Source organism: Ranitomeya imitator, chromosome 4 (genome assembly GCF_032444005.1).
Source record: "Ranitomeya imitator isolate aRanImi1 chromosome 4, aRanImi1.pri, whole genome shotgun sequence".
NCBI classification, from domain to species: Eukaryota; Metazoa; Chordata; class Amphibia; order Anura; family Dendrobatidae; genus Ranitomeya; species Ranitomeya imitator.
Genome location: NC_091285.1, coordinates 16,496,188 through 16,512,701, shown reverse-complemented (window position 1 = coordinate 16,512,701; position 16,514 = coordinate 16,496,188).

The window sequence follows — 16,514 nt, the reverse complement described above, 5'->3', positions numbered from 1 at the left end:
TTTCCACAGATTCTCGATTGGATTGAGGTCTGGACTGTGACTTGTCCATTCTAACACCTGGATACGTTTATTTGTGAACCATTCCACTGCAGATTTTGCTTTATGTTTGGGATCATTGTCTTGTTGGAAGACAAATCTCCGTCCCAGTCTCAGGTCTTTTGCAGACTCCAACAGATTTTCTTCATGCATGGTCCTGTATTTGGATCCATCCATCTTCCCATCAATTTTAACCATCTTCCCTGTCCCTGCTGAAGAACAGCAGGCCCAAACCATGATGCTGCCACCACCATGTTTGACAGTGGGGATGGTGTGTTCAGGGTGATGAGCTGTGTTGCCTTTACGCCAAACATATCATTTGGCATTGTTGCCGAAAAGTTCGATTTTAGTTTCATCTGACCAGAGCACCTTCTCCCACATGTTTGGTGTCTCCCAGGTGGCTTGTGGCAAACTTTAAACAACACTTTTTATGGATATCTTTGAGAATGGCTTTCTTCCCGCCACTCTTCCGTAAAGGCCAGATTTGTGCAGTGTACGACTGATTGTTGTCCTATGGACAGACTGTCCCTCCTCAGCTGTAGATCTCTGCAGATCATCCAGAGTGATCATGGGCCTCTTGGCTGCATCTCTGATCAGTCTTCTCCTTTGAGATGAAAGTTTAGAGGGACGGCCGGGTCTTGGTAGATTTGCAGCGGTATGATACTCCTTCCATTTCAATATGATCGCTTGCACAGTGCTCCTTGGGATGTTTAAAGTTTTGGAAATCATTTTGTATCCAAATCCGGCTTTAAACTTCTCCACAACAGTATCACGGACCTGCCTGTTGTGTTCCTTGGTCTTCATGATGCTCTCTGTGCTTCACACAGACCCCTGAGACTATCACAGAGCAGGTGCATTTATACAGAGACTTGATTACACACCGGTGGATTATATTTATCATCATTAGGCATTTAGGACAACATTGGATCATTCAGAGATCCACAATGAACTTCTGCACTGAAAGTAAAGGGGCCGAATAATATTGCACCCCCCACTTTTCAGTTTTTGAATTTCCACAAACATTTAAAAATAACCAATAAATTTCGTTCAACTTCACAATTGTGTTCCACTTGTTGGTTCTTCACCAAAAATGTAGTAATTTGGTATCTTTATGTTTGAAGCCTGATATGTGGGAAAAGGGTGAAGTAGTTACTTTCACAAGGCACCGTAACTACTATAATACTGAATAACAGCGCTATGATGCTGCTGCGCTGTATAATTGTATGTTTTGTGCTCAGTATTTATGTAAGGCATATATTGACATAAAATAAGTTTCCGCTCTTCCCCTTTGCTCTGTGAGACACATAAGGGGTTAGTGTTCTCTCCCTTGGTATTGCAGGCGGATCAGCGGTGGAGGAGCGTTGCAGTCTCACCGTGTCTCAGAAAGCAGCGGTGTCAGATGGGCTAGTTTATTTTTTTGAAATGGAGAATAGTCTATCCTCGGGGCAGCACTTGGCAGAGCGGCAGAGACTTCATCTCTCTTATATCCCATAACAGAGAAATCCTTCCAACGCTCATTTCAAGAACACGGACAAAATATCGTAAATTACACTCGGGGCCTACGGAAGATTCCAGGCTTTTCAGGGATCTTTAGTTGGAGCTAATACAGTGATAATAGAATTGTTAACCCTTGTCTGCCCACAGGCGGGAAACAAATCACCATGGATATATTATTGGATTTCATAGTCAGCGTGGAAGTTCTTGGCTTTTTTCACATTGCAAATTTTTGTTGTAAAATTGCAGCATTAACTTGACATTGTGCGAGATTAGGAAATTTTACCAAAATTTGGCTGTCAAGCCCTAGTCTCATCATCATTGCGTAAAAACATAATTTACAAGTTGCATGTAAACGTGAATGGGAACAGACAATTGCCACTATGATGCAGAATCAGACTGCACAGTCCTTCTTTTCAGTCCAATCTGTAAAAAAAAATACAGTAGGACATTTTTAATTGAAATACATTGCAAATTTGTTTCATTTTTCAGTTTACATACATTAGGACAAAACGTTTTTTGTTTAGATACTGATCACAAACTTTTCTTAACTCGATTACCATTAACTCCAGAGTTGACTTTATTCAACTCTTAAAATTATCTTCTACTAGTACTTGGGCTTACTTATATCATCAAGAAAATGAGGCTCCTGTGACCATAAAAAAATGCTTCTGTAAACATAAAAAAAATGTCCCTGTTACCAGCAAGAAAGTGATGCTCCTGTGACCATCAAGAAAATGAGGCTCCTGTGACCATAAAAAAATGCTTCTGTAAACATAAAAAAATGCCCCTGTTACCAGCAAGAAAGTGATGCTCCTGTGACCATCAAGAAAATGATGCTCCTGTGACCATCAAGAAAATGATGCTCCTGTGGCCATCAAGAAAGTGATGCTCCTGTGACCAGGAAGATAATGATACTCCTATGTCCATCAAGAAAGTGATCCTCCTGTGACCAGGAAGATAATGATACTCCTATGTCCATCAAGAAAATGATGCTCCTGTGACCATCAAGTAAATTCTGTTCCTGTGAACATCACGAAAATGATGCTCCTGTGACCAAGATACCAAGAAAATTATGCGTCTGTGGCCATCAAGAAAATGATGCTCCTGTGACCATCAAGCAAACAATGCTCCCGTGACCATCAAGAAAATAAAGCTACTGTGACCATCAAGAAAATGATGCTCCTGTGATCATAGAAAAATGATACTACTGTGACCATCAAAAAATAATGCTCTTTTGACCATCAAGAAAATGATGCTTCTGTGACCATCATTTAATGATGCTCCTGTGACCATCAAGAAAATGCTTCTGTGACCATCAGGAAAATTATGCTCCTGTGACCATCAACCAAACAATGCTTCTGTGACCATCAAGGAAATGATGCTTCTGTGACCATCAAGGAAATGATGCTCCTGTGACCATTAAACAAATAATGCTCTTTTGACCATCAAGAAAATGATCCTCCTTTGACCATCAAGAAAATGATACTCCTGTGACCAAGAAAATGATGCGTCTGTGACCATCAAGAAAATGATGCGTCTGTGACCATCAAGAAAATGATGCTCCTGTGACCATCAAACACATAATGCTCCTGTGACCATCAAGAAAATGATGCTCCTGTGACCATCAAGCAAACAATGCTCATGTGACCATCAAGAAAATAAAGCTACTGTGACCATCAAGAAAATGATGCTCCTGTGACCATCAAGCAAACAATGCTCCTGTGACCATGAAGAAAATGATGTTCCTGTGATCATAGAAAAATGATACTACTGTGACCATCAAAAAATAATGCTCTTTTGACCATCAAGAAAATGATGCTCCTGTGACCATCAAGAAAATGATGCTTCTGTGACTATCAGGAAAATTATGCTCTTGTGACCATGAACCAAACAATGCTCTTGTGACCATCAAGGAAATTATGCTCCTGTGACCATCAAGGAAATGATGCTCATGTGACCATCAAGGAAATGATGCTCATGTGACCATCAAGGAAATGATGCTCCTTTGACCATCAAGAAAATGATGCTTCTGTGACATCAAGAAAATGATGCTCCTGTGACCATCAAGCAAACAATGCTTCTTGGACCATTAAAGGGAACCTGTCACCTGAATTTGGCGGGACTGGTTTTGGGTCATATGGGCGGAGTTTTCGGGTGTTTGATTCACCCTTTCCTTACCCGCTGGCTGCATGCTGGCTGCAATATTGGATTGAAGTTCATTCTCTGTCCTCCATAGTACACACCTGCACAAGGCAAGATTGCTTTGCACAGGCGTGTACTATGGAGGACAGAGAATGAACTTCAATCCAATATTGCAGCCAGCATGCAGCCAGCGGGTAAGGAAAGGGTGAATCAAACACCTGAAAACTCCGCCCATATGACCCAAAACCAGTCCCGCCAAATTCAGGTGACAGAGTCCCTTTAAGCAAACAATGCTCCTGTGACCATCAAGGAAATGATGCTTCTGTGACATCTCGAAAATGATGCTCCTGTGACCATCAAGCAAACAATGCTCCTGTGATCATCAAGGAAATGATGCTTCTGTGACATCTCGAAAATGATGCTCCTGTGACCATCAAGCAAACAATGCTCCTGTGATCATCAAGGAAATGATGCTCCTGTGACCAGCAAGAAAATGATGCTCCTGTGACCATCATGTAATTTCTGCTGCTCTGACCAGTACTGTAATTCTACAAAAGCTCCTGTAACCACCATCTAGTTATTTTTTCTGCTCCTGTGTCACTATTCAATTCAATTCAAATGAGCTTTATTGGCAGGACTAAGTACATGTTAGCATTGCCAAAGCATATGGTAAAAATACGGGGGTGGGGGAGGGGGGCATATAGAGGTCCAGGGAATATAAAATTCCTTTTAGAGGATAGGGGATGTTTCCAGGGTGGAGTACAGGAGCCCATGACATATCAGGCTCTTTAGTCGGGGGATAGGGACGTGTCCACTGTTGGGGTACGGGAGTCCATGACATATCAGGCTCCTCTTAGTCTGTGGCAGGCACTGACATATTCCGCTGCTACGGCCACTGCACTTTCCTCTTCCCCCAGTATTATCGGCAGGTTCTCTTCCTCCTCCTTGGAGGTGAAGTCTGGGAGGAGATCAGACAGTCTCTTGAAGTGAGTGTCCCTCACTGCGGAGTATTTGGGGCACCTCAGCAGGAAGTGGGCCTCATCCTCCACGGCCTCCTGGGGGCACTGCTGGCAGAGTCTGTTCTCTCGAGGTTTGTAGTTCTGTCGGTGCCGCCCGGATTCGATGAGTAGGCTGTGGGCGCTCAGTCTGTACCGGCTCAGGATCTGTCGATCTTTGGGGTTTTCTAGTTTCTCTAGATATGGGGCCAGTTTGTACTCCCTCTGTAGGTTCTGGTATATTGTCAGTTTCTGGGATTTGTTTATGTCGTTCCTCCAGATGCTGAGATATTCCTCTTTGACTTTGTGTACCATTTTCTGGATTTCACCTTTTGTCAGGCCATGGAGGTTGATAGCTTGGTCAGACTGGCTTTGGGTACTTTTCCTTGGGAGGCTTCCTGAGGCTTCCTGGTGTAGGAAGGCTTTGTGATGGTAGGAGCTGGGACTGCTACTTTGTAGATGAGCCTTGAATGACAGCGCCTTCTTCTTTATTGCGATGTGTAGTGGGAATCTGCCCAGCTCTGCTCGGCAGGCGCTATTTGATGTGCTCCGATGGACTTGGAGAAGATGCTTGCAGAACTTTAGGTGGAATATTTCTGTCGGCCCAGCGTCCCACTTTGACCAGTTTGGGTATGAGACTGGGCCCCAGACCTCACTACCGTATAGAAGAATTGGGGCAATGATGGAGTCAAAAATTTTTAGCCATACGGTTACTGGTGCCTTGAGGTGGTACAGACGCCTTCTGATGGCATAGAAGGCTTTGGATGCCTTGTCTTTTAGTGACTCTATGGCTTGCTTGAAGCTCCCTGACTGGCTGAGTTCTAGGCCCAGGTAGGTGTACCTGTTGGTTTCAGTAAGTGGACGGTTGTCTATCATATAGGTAGGATTGCCAGTGGGTTTCTGCTTTCTTTTCTGGAACACCACTATTAAAAACATTGTTTCTCAATGTTTCACTATTGTCCTTTATTGTCTTTCATCTTTATTTACATTCAAACTATTGATGTGATGGATTGTTTATTATATAGGGATAGATAAATTCTGCTCCTGTGACCATCAAGTAAATTTTGTTGCTGAGACCATTACATTCATTATGCTCCTGTGACCATCATCAAGTTCTGCTCCTGTGACCACCATCTAGTTCTGCTCCTGTGAACGCCATCTAGATCTGCTCCTGTGATAACCATCCAGATCTGCTCCTGTGATCACCATCTAGATCTGCTCCTGTGATCACCATCTAGTTCTTCTCCTGTGAACGCCATCTAGATCTGCTCCTGTGATCACCATCTAGTTCTGCTCCTGTGATCACCATCTAGTTCTGATCCTGTGATCACCATCTAGTTATGCTCCTGTGATCACCATCTAGATCTGCTCCTGTGATCACCATCTAGTTCTTCTCCTGTGAACGCCATCTAGATCTGCTCCTGTGATCACCATCTAGTTCTGCTCCTGTGATCACCATCTAGTTCTGATCCTGTGATCACCATCTAGATCTGCTCCTGTGATCACCATCTAGATCTGCTCCTGTGACCACCATTTAGTTCTGCTCCTGTGATCACCATCTAGTTCTGCTCCTGTGACCGCCATCTAGATCTGCTCCTGTGATCACCATCTAGATCTGCTCCTGTGACCACCATCTAGATCTGCTCCTGTGACCACCATCTAGTTATGCTCCTGTGACCACCATCTAGATCTGCTCCTGTGATCACCATCTAGTTCTGCTCCGGTGACCACCATCTAGATCTGCTCCTGTGATCACCATCTAGTTCTGCTCCTGTGACCACCATCTAGTTCTGTTCCTGTGACCGCCATCTAGATCTGCTCCTGTGATCACCATCTAGATCTGCTCCTGTGACCACCATCTAGATCTGCTCCTGTGACCACCATCTAGTTCTGCTCCTGTGACCGCCATTTAGATCTGCTCCTGTGATCACCATGTAGATCTGCTCCTGTGACCGCCATCTAGATCTGCTCCTGTGATCACCATCTAGTTCTGCTCCGGTGACCACCATCTAGATCTGCTCCTGTGATCACCATCTAGTTCTGCTCCTGTGACCACCATCTAGTTCTGCTCCTGTGAACGCCATCTAGTTCTGCTCCTGTGATAACCATCTAGATCTGCTCCTGTGATCACCATCTAGTTCTTCTCCTGTGAACGCCATCTAGATCTGCTCCTGTGATCACCATCTAGTTCTGCTCCTGTGATCACCATCTAGTTCTGATCCTGTGATCACCATCTAGATCTGCTCCTGTGATCACCATCTAGATCTGCTCCTGTGATCACCATCTAGTTCTGCTCCTGTGACCACCATCTAGTTCTGCTCCTGTGACCGCCATCTAGATCTGCTCCTGTGATCACCATCTAGTTCTGCTCCTGTGATCACCATCTAGTTCTGCTCCTGTGACCACCATCTAGTTATGCTCCTGTGACCGCCATATAGTTAAGGCCAGCGTCACACTTAGCGTAGGGAAATACGGTCCGTTTTTTACAGGCGTAATACGCAGAAAGTTCCTAAACAGTGATCTGTATTCAACACGAGGATGCAATTTTTTCTCAAAAAACGATCCGTGTGTCATCCATATGGCATCAGTATGGCGAAATTTTCTCGCCGGCTTGCAAAATGGACATAGAATCCGCAGTAAAATCCGCAGCGTGTGCACATACTCTAATTCTTCTGCTCATATGTCATTATTAAAAACATTGTTTCTCGAAATCTTCTGCTTTTACTGTTCTTCGTTATTGTCTTTTATCTTTAGAATCAAACTGTTGCACTTTATGGATACAGTTGGTTCATTTTAGGAGCTTTCCTTCCATCTTTCCATTTAGTGCATTGGGGATTTAAATGGGTCATTGAGGTAGGATTTTCTAATAAGTTAGGGGAGGGACTTGCATCTAAGCAGGGGAGGGGCTTGTGTCTATAATTTGTTTTTATAAACACCTGACAGGGTAGATATTATATCAGTCACACTTTATGGATACATTCGGTTCATTTTTGGAGCTTTAATTCCATCTTTCCAGTTAGTGAATTGGGGCTGTAAGATTTTCTAAAAAGCAGGGGAGGGGCTTACAGTTAATCAGGGGAGGGGCTTGTGTCTGTAATTCATTGCATAAACACCTGACAGTGAATCCAGTCTTTGTACACAGAGGATACAGCAGTAGCAGTCGGCTGTAGACTTTCATTCTGTACTGAGGAGGAAATAACACGTGAGTGACCACCGATTGTTTTATACCCAATCACTCCCATTATGAAAACATAGAACACACTGTACAGGTTCAAACATACCCACAAAAATGGTATCATGAAAGCAACATGTAATGACTAGGGAAGAGCAGACCTGTAGAAGTTCGGGTTCGCCGTGTTTTGCCGAACTTTAATCCAAAGTTCAGTTCGGGTACCAGAACTTGACCTGAACTTGACCCCGAACCCCATTTAAGTCAATGGGGACCTGAACTTTTGTGCAATAAAATGACTGTAAAATGTTCATAGTAAGGGCTATGGGGCTGCAAAAGGTAGAAAAATGGAGGTAAGAGCAAACAAATGTGGATAGAGAAATAACTTAAATTAACATAGAATACAAAATAATAATCTTGAACCAGGAGGAAGGAGTTGGAGCAGTGCCTTGTGTATGTTGTTTACACTACTTGTTAATAAATAAATAAATTAAAAAAAACATGGGTCCCTCCTATTTTTAATAACCAACCAAAGCAAAGCAGAAAGCTGTGAGCTGGTCTTATTATGCTGGGAAAGGGTGAATATCCATGGAGCTTCTCAACCTATTAATAGCAGCCAACAGATGTCTGCTTTGCCTTTGCTGGTTATTAAAAATGGGGGGACCCCAAAAACAACAACGTGGGTTCCCCTGTATTTTTAATAGTCAGCTAAGGTAGGGCAGACAGCTGAGGGCTGATATTAATAGGCTGGGAACATTCCTGGTTTTGGTCTCTTCCCAGACTAATAAGACCAGCCCTCAGACGCCCCAGAAATGGCGCATACATGAGAAGCACCAATTCTGTCCGTTAGCCTCTAGTCTTCCCGATTGCCCTGGTGTAGTGGCAAATGAGGTAATTGTGTTTGGAGTGGGTCAGCTGTGGAATGTCAGCTTGCATCACGCCCAGAGATAAGTAATGGAATGTCGTTTATGAGACACCCCCATTACTAACCCTGTATTTAAAAATAAATAGACACACTGGGAAAAATAGGGGTGGGCCCACATTGTTTGGGGGGGTCCCCCCATTTTTTAATAATCAGCAAAGGCAAAGCAGACAGCTGGTGGCTGATGTTATAGGCTGTGAAAGTCCATGGATATTGCCCCCGTTCAAGCATAATAAGACCAGCTCACGGCTGCCTGCTTTCCCTTGGCTGGTTATAAACATATGTTGGTTAGTTAATCATTTATTTGACACTGTTCCTATGCTAATCAGAACACAATGGTGGCACCACCCGTCAACCAACGTTTATAAGGACCTGATCACGTTTTGCGCTGGCCAATCACTGCTATGCCAATACTTGGCATGGCTGTGATGGCTCCAGAAGTTCCCATAGCCTAAAAGATCATTGATTGGCTGCCCTTCAACCTCTCAACAAACTTTATTTGGCACTGAACGCGAACAGTAAAATGGACTTCTGGGAAAAAGTCTGTGTTCGGTGGTTGGGACTGAACACTAGGTGTCCGGTATGAACCCCAAGCTTTACAGTTCAGGTTCGCTCATCCCTATTAATTACCCAAGCTTATAGGGTGAACCTAAGGTCTGCACAAGCCATGGAGAACCCAAATGTGGGAGCCTTGTTATCAAAGTCTGTTGGATACGGCACCCGTAAGAGAAGTAGGAAGGGGTTAATTTTGGCTTCCTTTCCCTCATGCCCCGACTCCAGATACATCCATGCTCAGATATTCCTTTGTCATTTTGGTAACCGCATAGTCACAATCCAGGAGAAATCTCTCTAATAAGAAGGTGCGGGCACTGAGATACGAGCGGCCGACCATGCCCAGGCTCTGGATGTGATCATTATGATTTTGAAGCCTCCTGCTCGTCCTGTTCCCCCACATCATAGAAGCTCCTGTGGTCCCTCATCGCAGCGGCCCGGAGCCATACAATTAGGAAAGAGATGACAAAATGAGAACGACTCTTCCCCTGGGTGTTTTCCAGCATAAGATCTCAATCCCTTCCCTTTACAGAGACAGAAATTGAGATGTTAGAACTTTGTACTTTATTCTTGGAGAATTATAGATACAAATTGATCTGGTTTCATTTAACCCATTGCATACGGCGAGTCTACACGCCCAAGACTCTCAAAGCAACTAATAGGGATTTGGTCAGTTTCGAAAAATAGTCCTTTACGGCTCCAAAATAAGGGACTATCTGTTGACTTCTCTGGTTTGTCTCTGGACTATGGACTCAGAGGCGAATCATTTGTGCAAGTCATGAAGAAGACAGAGGACAAAGAATTCATGCCTGTTTTTTACCCCAAAAAGGCCCTCAAAGTACATATCTTTCTCCCCCTGGCCTTTGGGATTGAGAGTTCAATGTTGGTTTGGCAAAACCAATAAACTTGAGACTGAGTCACATCCAGGTGATGTCACTGTAGTGTTCACTCATCACAATGACCCCATGGTCACATCCTGGTGATGTCACTGTCCACTCATCACAATAACCCCATGATCACATCCAGGTGATGTCACTGTCCACTCATCACAATAACCCCATGATCACATCCAGGTGATGTCACTGTCCACTAGTCACAATGACCCCATGGTCACATCCTGGTGATGTCACTGTCCACTCATCACAATGACCCCATGGTCACATCCTGGTGATGTCACTGTCCACTCATCACAATGATCCCAGGATCACATCCTGGTGATGTCACTGTCCACTCATCACAATGATCCCAGGATCACATCCTGGTGGTGTCACTGTCCACTCATCACAATGACCCCATGATTACATCCAGGTGATGTCACTGTCCACTCATCACAAAATGACCCCATGGTCCCATCCATGTGATGTCACTGTCCACTCATCACAATGACCTCATGGTCACATCCTGGTGATGTCACTGTCCACTCATCACAATGACCACATGGTCACATCCTGGTGATGTCACTGTCCACTCATCAAAATGATCCCAGGATCACATCCTGGTGGTGTCACTGTCCACTAGTCACAATGACTCCAGGGTCACATCCAGGTGATGTCACTGTCCACTCGTCACAATGACCCCATGATCACATCCTGGTGATGTCACTGTCCACTCATCACAATGACCCCATGGTTACATCCTGGTGATGTCACTGACCACTCATCACAATGACCCCATGGTCACATCCTGGTGATGTCACTGTCCACTCATCACAATAACCCCATGGTCACATCCAGGTGATGTCACTGTCCACTCATCACAATGACCCCATGGTCACATCCTGGTGATGTCACTGTCCACTCATCACAATGACCACATGGTCACATCCTGGTGATGTCACTGTCCACTCATCAAAATGATCCCAGAATCACATCCTGGTGGTGTCACTGTCCACTAGTCACAATGACTCCAGGGTCACATCCAGGTGATGTCACTGTCCACTCGTCACAATGACCCCATGATCACATCCATGTGATGTCACTGTCCACTCATCACAATGACCACATGATCACATCCAGGTGATGTCACTGTCCACTCATCACAATGACCCCATGGTCACATCCTGGTGATGTCACTATCCACTCATCACAATGACCCCATGGTCACATCCTGGTGATGTCACTGTCCACTCATCACAATGACCCCATGGTCACATCCTGGTGATGTCACTGTCCACTTGTCACAATGACCCCAAGGTCACATCCTGGTGATGTCACTGTCCACTAGTCACAATGACCCCATGGTCACATCCTGGTGATGTCACTGTCCACTCGTCACAATGACCCCAAGGTCACATCCTGGTGATGTCACTGTCCACTCATCACAATGACCCCAAGGTCACATCCTGGTGATGTCACTGTCCACACGTCACAATGATCACATGGTCACATCCTGGTGATGTCACTGGCCACTCATCACAATGACCCCATGGTCACATCCTGGTGATGTCACTGTCCACTCATCACAATGACCCCATGGTCACATCCTGGTGATGTCACTGTCCACTCATCACAATGATCCCAGGATCACATCCTGGTGATGTCACTGTCCATTCATCACGATCACATGGTCACATCCTGGTGATGTCACTGTCCACTCATCACAATGACCCCAAGGTCACATCCTGGTGATGTCACTGTCCACACGTCACAATGATCACATGGTCACATCCTGGTGATGTCACTGGCCACTCATCACAATGACCCCATGGTCACATCCTGGTGATGTCACTGTCCACTCATCACAATGACCCCATGGTCACATCCTGGTGATGTCACTGTCCACTCATCACAATGACCCCATGGTCACATCCTGGTGATGTCACTGTCCACTCATCCCAATGACCCCAAGGTCACATCCTGGTGATGTCACTGTCCACTCGTCACAATGATCACATGGTCACATCCTGGTGATGTCACTGTCCACTCATCCCAATGACCCCAAGGTCACATCCTGGTGATGTCACTGTCCACTCATCCCAATGACCCCAAGGTCACATCCTGGTGATGTCACTGTCCACTCATCCCAATGACCCCAAGGTCACATCCTGGTAATGTCACTGTCCACTCATCACAATGACCCCATGGTCACATCCTGGTGATGTCACTGTCCACTCATCCCAATGACCCCAAGGTCACATCCTGGTGATGTCACTGTCCACTCGTCACAATGATCACATGGTCACATCCTGGTGATGTCACTGTCCACTCATCCCAATGACCCCAAGGTCACATCCTGGTGATGTCACTGTCCACTCGTCACAATGATCACATGGTCACATCCTGGTGATGTCACTGTCCACTCGTCACAATGACCCCATGGTCACATCCTGGTGATGTCACTGTCCACTCGTCACAATGACCCCATGGTCACATCCTGGTGATGTCACTGTCCACTCATCACAATGACCCCATGGTCACATCCTGGTGATGTCACTGTCCACTCATCACAATGACTCCAACATCACATCCTGGTGATGTCACTGTCAATCATTACAATGACCCCATAGTCACATCCTGGTGATGTCACTGTCCACTCGTCACAATGATCACATGGTCACATCCTGGTGATGTCACTGTCCACTCGTCACAATGATCACATGGTCACATCCTGGTGATGTCACTGTCCACTCGTCACAATGACCCCATGGTCACATCCTGGTGATGTCACTGTCCACTCATCCCAATGACCCCAAGGTCACATCCTGGTGATGTCACTGTCCACTCATCACAATGACTCCAACATCACATCCTGGTGATGTCACTGTCAATCATTACAATGACCCCATAGTCACATCCTGGTGATTTCACTGTCCACTCGTCACAATGACTCCAACATCACATCCTGGTGATGTCACTGTCAATCATTACAATGACCCCATAGTCACATCCTGGTGATGTCACTGTCCACTCATCACAATGATCACATGGTCACATCCTGGTGATGTCACTGTCCACTCATCACAATGACCCCATGGTCACATCCTGGTGATGCCACTGTCCACTCATCACAATGACTCCAACATCACATCCTGGTGATGTCACTGTCAATCATTACAATGACCCCATAGTCACATCCTGGTGATGTCACTGTCCACTCGTCACAATGACCCCAAGGTCACATCCTGATGATGTCACTGTCCACTAGTCACAATGACCCCATGGTCACATCCTGGTGATGTCACTGTCCACTCGTCACAATGACCCCATGGTCACATCCTGGTGATGTCACTGTCCACTCATCACAATGACTCCAACATCACATCCTGGTGATGTCACTGTCAATCATTACAATGACCCCATAGTCACATCCTGGTGATGTCACTGTCCACTCGTCACAATGATCACATGGTCACATCCTGGTGATGTCACTGTCCACTCATCACAATGACCCCACGGTCACATCCTGGTGATGTCACTGTCCACTCGTCACAATGACCCCATGGTCACATCCTGGTGATGTCACTGTCCACTCGTCACAATGACCCCATGGTCACACCCTGGTGATGTCACTGTCCACTCATCCCAATGACCCCAAGGTCACATCCTGGTGATGTCACTGTCCACTCGTCACAATGATCACATGGTCACATCCTGGTGATGTCACTGTCCACTCATCACAATGACCCCATGGTCACATCCTGGTGATGTCACTGTCCACTCATCACAATGACCCCAAGGTCACATCCTGGTGATGTCACTGTCCACTCGTCACAATGATCACATGGTCACATCCTGGTGATGTCACTGTCCACTAGTCACAATGATCACATGGTCACATCCTGGTGATGTCACTGTCCACTCGTCACAATGATCACATGGTCACATCCTGGTGATGTCACTGTCCACTCATCACAATGATCACATGGTCACATCCTGGTGATGTCACTGTCCACTCATCACAATGACCCCATGGTCACATCCTGGTGATGTCACTGTCCACTCATCACAATGACCCCAAGGTCACATCCTGGTGATGTCACTGTCCACTCGTCACAATGATCACATGGTCACATCCTGGTGATGTCACTGTCCACTCATCACAATGACCCCATGGTCACATCCTGGTGATGTCACTGTCCACTCGTCACAATGACCCCATGGTCACATCCTGGTGATGTCACTGTCCACTCATCACAATGACCCCAAGGTCACATCCTGGTGATGTCACTGTCCACTCGTCACAATGATCACATGGTCACATCCTGGTGATGTCACTGTCCACTCGTCACAATGATCACATGGTCACATCCTGGTGATGTCACTGTCCACTCGTCACAATGATCACATGGTCACATCCTGGTGATGTCACTGTCCACTCATCACAATGACCCCATGGTCACATCCTGGTGATGTCACTGTCCACTAGTCACAATGACTCCAACATCACATCCTGGTGATGTCACTGTCAATCATTACAATGACTCCAGTGTCACATCCTGGTGATGTCACTGTCTACTCATCACAATGACCCTGAGGTCATATCCTGGTGATGTCACTGTCCACTTGTCACAATGATCTCAGGGTCACATCCTGGTGATGTCACTGTCCACTCATCACAATGACTCCAACATCACATCCTGGTGATGTCACTGTCAATCATTACAATGACCCCATGGTCACATCCTGGTGATGTCACTGTCCACTCGTCACAATGATCACATGGTCACATCCTGGTGATGTCACTGTCCAATCAATATCATATACAGTGGGGCAAAAAAGTATTTAGTCAGTCAGCAATAGTGCAAGTTCCACCACTTAAAAAGATGAGAGGCGTCTGTAATTTACATCATAGGTAGACCTCAACTATGGCAGACAAACTGAGAAAAAAAAATCCAGAAAATCACATTGTCTGTTTTTTTAACAATTTATTTGCATATTATGGTGGAAAATAAGTATTTGGTCAGAAACAAACAATCAAGATTTCTGGCTCTCACAGACCTGTAACTTCTTCTTTAAGAGTCTCCTCTTTCCTCCACTCATTACCTGTAGTAATGGCACCTGTTTAAACTTGTTATCAGTATAAAAAGACACCTGTGCACACCCTCAAACAGTCTGACTCCAAACTCCACTATGGTGAAGACCAAAGAGCTGTCAAAGGACACCAGAAACAAAATTGTAGCCCTGCACCAGGCTGGGAAGACTGAATCTGCAATAGCCAACCAGCTTGGAGTGAAGAAATCAACAGTGGGAGCAATAATTAGAAAATGGAAGACATACAAGACCACTGATAATCTCCCTCGATCTGGGGCTCCACGCAAAATCCCACCCCGTGGGGTCAGAATGATCACAAGAACGGCGAGCAAAAATCCCAGAACCACGCGGGGGGACCTAGTGAATGAACTGCAGAGAGCTGGGACCAATGTAACAAGGCCTACCATAAGTAACACACTACGCCACCATGGACTCAGATCCTGCAGTGCCAGACGTGTCCCACTGCTTAAGCCAGTACATGTCCGGGCCCGTCTGAAGTTTGCTAGAGAGCATTTGGATGATCCAGAGGAGTTTTGGGAGAATGTCCTATGGTCTGATGAAACCAAACTGGAACTGTTTGGTAGAAACACAACTTGTCGTGTTTGGAGGAAAAAGAATACTGAGTTGCATCCATCAAACACCATAGCTACTGTAAAGCATGGTGGTGGAAACATCATGCTTTGGGGCTGTTTCTCTGCAAAGGGGCCAGGACGACTGATCCGGGTACATGAAAGAATGAATGGGGCCATGTATCGTGAGATTTTGAGTGCAAACCTCCTTCCATCAGAAAGGACATTGAAGATGAAACGTGGCTGGATCTTTCAACATGACAATGATCCAAAGCACACCGCCAGGGCAACGAAGGAGTGGCTTCGTAAGAAGCATTTCAAGGTCCTGGAGTGGCCTAGCCAGTCTCCAGATCTCAACCCTATAGAAAACCTTTGGAGGGAGTTGAAAGTCCGTGTTGCCAAGCGAAAAGCCAAAAACATCACTGCTCTAGAGGAGATCTGCATGGAGGAATGGGCCAACATACCAACAACAGTGTGTGGCAACCTTGTGAAGACTTACAGAAAACGTTTGACCTCTGTCATTGCCAACAAAGGATATATTACAAAGTATTGAGATGAAATTTTTTTTCTGACCAAATACTTATTTTCCACCATAATATGCAAATAAATTGTTAAAAAAACAGACAATGTGATTTTCTGGATTTTTTTTTCTCAGTTTGTCTC